The 7,624-nt window shown below is 36.5% G+C and overlaps 1 non-coding gene across 1 annotated transcript; it reads left to right on the forward strand.

The window, feature by feature from the left end:
• Positions 1 to 7,265: 7,265 nt before the first annotated feature.
• LOC122096814 lies at positions 7,266 to 7,372 on the forward strand. Its single transcript, XR_006145406.1, has one exon. It is a non-coding gene; the product is annotated as a U6 spliceosomal RNA (small nuclear RNA).
• Positions 7,373 to 7,624: the final 252 nt, after the last annotated feature.

Here is a 7,624-nt window from a genome sequence, read left to right on the forward strand (position 1 = left end):
TCTCTGTTTACCCTCATCCCTTGGCCTCTGAAACAATAAAGCCAAAGGAGACTTAACCTGAACTAGTGGGGAAAATGGGGGGAAAAGTGCAGTCTAACATATTGTGAAACTTTTAAAATAATTGGGGCAGCATTTCAAATACTGAAATAAAACTTTTTAAATTATTAATAAAATGTTACTAGAAATTTATTGAAAATTTAGGGCTCACTACATAGTGGAATCTGCATAATTAAAACTGACTCATGCTCCTATCATCAGAAATTGAAGATCGTCCTTAAACATCGACTGCTGAAGTGATAAGCATGGAAATTCATGATGGATAGCATAATGCTAAGATCATGGAAATTATTTCCTTTCCATCTTCAGTGTGTAGAGAAGAAAAAAACTCTATAGGATGGCTCTGAAGGTGGAATTCTAAATTTAGGACAGAAGGTGAATAGTAAAAGAGACCTATCTCAGCCATTCAGAGATTAGAAATGTGGAGAAATATACTCATTTATGTGGTCAAACATGGAAGAGAGGATGTGGCAAGCCCATAGCCAAATGCCAAAGGTAGAGATATTTAACAAAATACCATGAAGTTGAAACAAGTCTTAAAAGGGGATCTTGGCTTAAAGGGAGTAGGGCAGAAGGCTGGAGAGTGAAATGGTGGACTAATACAGTCATAACACTCAATGTACATATGTGACACTATAAGTAGGAAATTTGAAGGGATAGGTGGGTTTGGGGTAAGGGAAGGAAGAAAAATGGAAAATTTGACAATGATCCAGATGCACTGAACATTGAAATGCACATACACTCTATTCAACACTGACATGAGGAAGTGAAACCCCTTTGCACAACTTGCTACAGATAAAATTTTTTGAAGTTTTAATATTAAGAGACCAGAAGCATAAACCTTTAGAGATAAATAAGAGGATAGCATTGACATATTGTTGAGGCTTGTATTCCTTTCAATATACAAAATTTAATAAGTATCAAGTCTGCTGCAAATTGCTTAAACCGTAGAGAATCAAATTCCAATATTCCTTCACTTCCAATAAAAATAAATCTTATAGACCTTTAGGTTTCTCAGTTGTTTCTAAATATCTTAATGTAATGCATTGGAACTAATTTCATTCTATATTTAAGTTTAAATTTTTAATACTAAATGCTTTTAAAATCTTCTCACTTGTGCACAGGTATGGATAGATAACTGATGTGGGCAGAATCAGAATTATTCAGAAGGTTACAAATGGATTCTTACCTAGTTTTCTCTCTGCTGGGTCATAGAAGACAGACTGTCCTAATTGGAAAAAGTTAGCCTTCCCAGATTTTCTGCATATAAACACTCCATCAACATTTTGTTATTAGAGGATTATTCAAGATTAGCTATATGTTGATTGATAATGACAGAGCATGACAGAAAGGAGAGGGAAAACCATCTACACTTCAGTGAGGTTCTGACTTGTGCTTCACAAAGTATTATGAAAGCTCTTCATGAGAAATCTAGCAGCTGAATTTCTAAAAAGTCCTTGGGTTGTTACACTTTCTGATAATGTCTCAATTCAAGTACTTCTCCTTAGAGTTCCATACTATTCAATGATGCTGTATTAGCTCCTTGTTACAATTTGCAGACCGGTCTTGGTGATGAAATTTGTGCTTTTCAAAATTGCTCTCCCAATTCCATCCACAAACTGCAGACAAAATTTATCTGAAAAAATTGTATCTGTTGATAGTGCATATAATTTTATGTTTCATTACAAACATAGAATGTAGTAAAAGTTTTCATAGCAATTACTCTGCACTAGCTTGTGGGCAGATTCTAAAGTAAATAATATACTGTGTTTATGTAGAGAATTTGAGTATCCAAAGTTTTCATAGCCTCTGGTCCTAAAACCAATACCTTACTGATATTGAGTGACAAATACAAATTCCTATAGGTACAGAAGTTTTCCTTGTATCTTTTTAACATATATTTTTATTGTAAATATACTGTACATAAGTAAAGTAATGAGTACATTTCTTCTTGAGCATTGTTACCCCATCATTTGTTTTTCCTCTACCATAGTTTTCCTTCACACATCCCCAACTTCCCCATTCACCCCCACTCTGATAGACTGTGTTGTACATCTCATTGTTAAAATGGGTCAACCTGTATCCTTTCCTTGCATCTTAAATGAAGAAGTGATGGCTTGATTTTTGCTGATTCTACTTGTGTTGACACACCTAAAATCACTTGCCAAGGCCAAGAGCACATAAATGAAAAGCCAGCATTTTTTTTTCACTTGGTATAATTGTGTTCTACACATTTGTTGACAGGTTACAAATTATTCTCAAACTTTAAAACATTAAAAATATATTCTTAAACAACTGGTTTTTCCCCATCTCCTCCACAAGTTATATTGACATCAAATATAGTGAAAGCAGGGGTTATACTGTGGGGGAGGGACATACAAAGCAACAAAGAGTGGGGGAGGGAGGATGCTGGGAAGGGATGTGAAGGGTCAACCAAAGGAGGAGGCTGCAATGCTTGGTAAGAAATGTACGCATTATCCTGCCCATGTAATTGTAACCCCTCTGTACAGTATGTTCACAAATAAAATTAAATTAAATTAAAAAAAATTTTCTTTTTTTCCTTATTTTCTTAGCCAGGAAATCAGCAAGACCTCAGTCAGCATTTCTCACATAAGACTTTTCACATGGGTTGGTTAAATGTATATGTAGAATCCAGTCTTCTGAGGATTCACTCATCTGCTTAGGAATTGATGCTGGCTGTTGGAAAAGAGTTCAAGTAAGGATGCCATTTAAAGCTTTATAACTTTATTCTTTATCAAGGTATTCTCCTGCTGCTCTGGTTGTTGAGAGTGTCTACAAGAACAAGCATTCTGTGGGGAGCAAGGAAACACCATATGACCGTTACTTACTGAGATTTCTGAGTGATTTGCTATCACTTGTACCACATTTTGCAAATCGAATCTGTCAAAAACTACCAATTTTAAGAGATAAGAGGAGTGGTAAAAGAATTCTGATAGCCGGGCGCTGGTGGCTCACGCCTGTAATCCTAGCTACTCAGGAGGCTGAGATCTGAGGATTGCGGTTCAAAGCCAGCCCGGGCAGGAGAGACCGTGAGACTCTTATCTCCAATAAACCACCAGAAAACCGGAAGTGGCGCTGTAGCTCAAGTGGTAGAGCGCTCGCCTTGAGCTGAAGAGCTGAGGGACAGCGCCCAGGCCCAGAGTTCAAGCCCCACGACCGACAAAAAAAAAAAAAAAAAAGAATTCTGATAGACAAATACATCTTCAACATATTTGGTTCCAAGCATTCCACCCAAGGCATATTCAACAACTAGTGAAACTTGTGTTGTCTGTAACTATGTGTCTTTCTCCATGTGTGCATGTATACATGTTTATATGTATACGTGTACTTGTGTGTATGGTAACATACATTTGTACATATATAAGGGCGTAAAAACATATATATGCATATATAAATAAATATGCAGATATAAATATGTGTATATATATATATATATATCAGTTGTTCAGTGACTTAACCTATACTTCCAACACATTGTTATACTCACAAAGTGTACATGATAAATTGCTCCTAGGATCTGTGCTCTATGATGGGCATCCTTTGTACTCACTTCTCACATTCCTTTGTTTTTCATCCCTGTGAGCAACTTCGGTCTACTTTCCATAGGATAGCTTTGTTTTCATTATATGTAGTTACTAACTGATAATAAAAGAAAAAAGTTGTTTGTAAAAGAAAAAGAACTTTTTTTTTGGGTCCAGTTGTGGGGCCTGAACTCTGGGCGTGGGCGCTGTCCCTCAGCTCTTCAGCTCAAGGCTAGCACTCTACCACTTGAGCCCCAGCGCCACTTCCGACTTTTTTCTTTTTGCTTATGTGGTGCTGAGGAATCAAACCCAGGGCCTCAGGCATGCAAGGCAAGCGCTCTACCACTGAGCCACTATCCCAGCCCCAAGAAAAAGAACTTTTAGGTCACAGGTCACAGTATCTTATCCATCCCAACAATTTTTATGAGATAAAATTTATAATAGTAATAAAATGAAAAGGAATTCCTAGATTTGCTGTTTTGCCATTTTGAATGGCAAAGAATAATATCATGTAACTGTTATAACTCTTAAAGAATGCAAGGGTAACTGATGGTCGCTATCATGTTCCCACAAAACCAGTGGATACTGAAGGAATAGTAGACCAGCCGAAATCCTAAGTACCAGACATGGAGCATGAAAGAGAAAGAGAGGAAATGGGAGAGATTGAAAGAGAGAGAAATATCATAATACAGGAAGTGCATAACAGATAAACAAGAGCTGTATGAGAATATTCATATTGCTATCTTTAAACTCTACATGTACATTTGAAGGCATTTGATGTATGATAACCCATCAACATGAAATATAAAGTTATTTTGATAAAAATAAAAATAACTCAGAAGAAATTATAAGTGCAAAAACAATTTTCACAGAAGCAAACTCTCAGAGATATTTCATGACTTTGAAAAGGATAAAGTGGCTGAAGTTAGTATAAATTTAGAAGTGCAATTCACAAAAATATAAAAATATATTTATATATTTCCTTATATAACCCAAAGCAGAAAGCAAATGTTGTTTAGATGGTTTTTTTAAAACACAGTCTCTCAGGTGCTGGGAAGGTGGCTCAGTGGTAGAGTGCTTGCCTTGCATGCATAAGGCCCAGGGTTTGATTCCTCAGCACCCATAAGCAAAAAAGATGGAAGTGGTGCAATGGTTCAAGTGGAAGCGCTAGCCTTGAGCTGAGTGACAGCACCCAGGCCCCAGAGTTCATGCCCCATCACCAACAAAATCAAAATACAAAACAAAACAAAACACAGTCTGTCACGTTTTGTGGCCTCAACTCTGTAATACCACTGCTTCAGCCTAGGGCTAAGATATTAGGTGTGAACATTTATCAACACTCCTGATTCAGACTCTATTTGATAATTTTTTAATACATATTGTGTTCTTAATTTTCCTCTTTGTAAATTAACATGCACCTATAAAAATTGGTTTGGCCATCCAAGTAACCTTCTCAAAGCACCTCCTAATGATGACTTACAAAAGGTTGTACAAGGGCTGGGAAGGTGGCTCAGTGGTAGAACGTTTGCCTTGAATGCCTGAGGCCCTGGGTTCGATTCCTCAGCACCACATAAGCAAAAAGAAAAAAGCCGAAGTGGCGTTGGGGCTCAAGTGGCAGAGCACTAGCCTTGAGCTGAAAAGTTGAGGGACAGGGCCCAGGCCCAGAGTTCAGGCCCCATGACTGGATGCCCCCCCAAAAAAAGTTGTACTATATGTCAACAAGTAAAGCAATGCTACAAATAAAGAAAACCAATAATTAAATATTAATTAATAAAATAAAAAACATCAGTGTTTTAACTATTTGAAATATGCTACATATTAGGTTTTACTATTTTCTCATATTCTTGTACATTTAACACTGACTAAGGTTGTGATGTTCAACAAGAGTTTGATAGAATATGAGCAGTCTTTAAAGTTACCCACTAAGATTACTATTTATGGCACATCTCATTATTTGTTTATGGCTTATATCATCATTTTTCCTCATTAACATATAAACTAAGGAAGCCCTAAAGTTTTAACAGAAACTGTGTAGTAAACAAAGTGTGAACTCTTTATTCTGCTTCTTTACACAAAAACTTTGTGACTTCTCATTAATAAAATTTCTCTAAATTCTGAAATGTACATACTTAGTAGGATATGTCTGCTATTATAAATCTTAAATACTTTATAGAAAAGTTTTATACCTGCCAAACAGTCCTAATTTTGGCATATATAAACAAATTCCCAAAATTAAATATATTTAAAACATTAAAACTTTTAACAAACCTTAACACTTGCTGCAGTGTTCATTATGACAGGTGCCTTGTACAGAATAGTTGAATTCCTCCTCCTATACATTTCTTGAATAACAAACATCTGGAATTATTTTGTTTTTGACATGACAATCTTGACTTTATTCTTAAATGTGTGCTTATGTAAGAAATGTATGGTTCTACAACTGCCCATGAAATAAGTTGGCTAAAGACTTAAAGAGAAAATTCTCTGAAGAAGAAAGAAAGATGGCCAATAGACACATGAAGAAATGCTCAGCCTCTCTAGCCATATAAGAAATGCAAATCAAAACAACATTAAGGTACCACCTCACCCCAGTTAGAATGGCAAAAAACAAGAACTCTAATATCTAATAACAACAGATGCTGGAGGGGATGTGGATAGAAGGGAACCTTACTTCATTGTTGGTGGGAGGGTAAACTTGTTCAACCACTTTGGAAAGCAGTATGGAGGTTCCTCAAAAGACTTCACATAGAGCTCCCCTATGACCCAGCAATCCCACTTTTGGGCATTTACCCAAATGTTTACAAACAAGACCACACTAAAGCTTCCAGCACAACAATGTTTACTGCAGCATTATTTACCATAGCTAAGATATGGAACCAACCCAGATGCCCTTCAGTAGATGAATGGATCAAGAAAATGTGGTATATATACACAATGGAATTCTATGCCTCCATCAGAAAGAATGACATTGCCCCATTTGTTAGGAAATGGAAAGGCTTGGAAAAATTTATATTAAGTGAAGTAAGCCAAGCCCAAAGAAACATAGGTCCCATGGTTTCCCTTATTTGCAATATCTAGTATATGTATGAGTCAAGCAAAAAAGGTCAGATAATGTGATGTTAGGAAAATGAACCCTTAGATATGTATTTAAATGTTTTTTTTTTCTTTCATGCATGTGTTTCTAATGCATTTATAAGATTATTTCTTTGTTGCTTTGTATGTCCCTCCCCCACAGTATACCCCCTGCTTTCACTATATTTGATGTCGGTATAATTTGTGGAGGAGATGGGGAAAAACAAGTCATTTAAGGATACAGGTGGACCCGTTGCAACAATGAGAAGTACAAGTTGTCATGTCGAAAACGAACTTTACAACTTTGGTGTGGGGGGAGAGGGGGAGGAGAGGATTGGGTGGGGGAGGCGGGGGGAGGAGGCTGGGAAGAGATGTGAAGAGTAAACAAAGGAGGAGGCTGCAATGCTTGATAAGAAATGTACTCATTATCTTGCCCATGTAATTGTAACCCCTATGTACAGTATGTTCACAAAAAATAAAAATAAAAAAAGAAATATATGGTTGTAAAATTTTACGACAATTCTTTTGAACTTCCTTTTTTTGAATTGTGTAGTTTAAAAAAATCAATTGCACTTTAGATATAAAAAATATTCTGTGCTCAATTCAGCATCACATACACTCACATTGGAACGATACAGAGAAGATTAGCATGGCACCTGCACAAGGATGACATGCAAATTCGTGGAGCATTCCATATTTTTACAACAGATGCTAGAGGGGATGTGGCCACAAGGGAACCATACAGCATTGTTGGTGGGAATGTAAACGTGTTCAACCACTTTGGAAAGCATTATGGAGGTTCTTCAAAAGATTCCACATAAAGCTTCCCTTTGACCCAGCAATCCCACTTTTGGGGATTTACCTAAATGACCACAAACAAGACCATACTAAAACTACTATCACAACTATGTTTATTGCAGCATTATTTATGATACCTAAGTAATGGAAACAAC

The sequence above is a fragment of the Dipodomys spectabilis genome, unplaced genomic scaffold (genome assembly GCF_019054845.1).
Source record: "Dipodomys spectabilis isolate Male_0828 unplaced genomic scaffold, ASM1905484v1 ptg000391l, whole genome shotgun sequence".
Classification (NCBI taxonomy): domain Eukaryota; kingdom Metazoa; phylum Chordata; class Mammalia; order Rodentia; family Heteromyidae; genus Dipodomys; species Dipodomys spectabilis.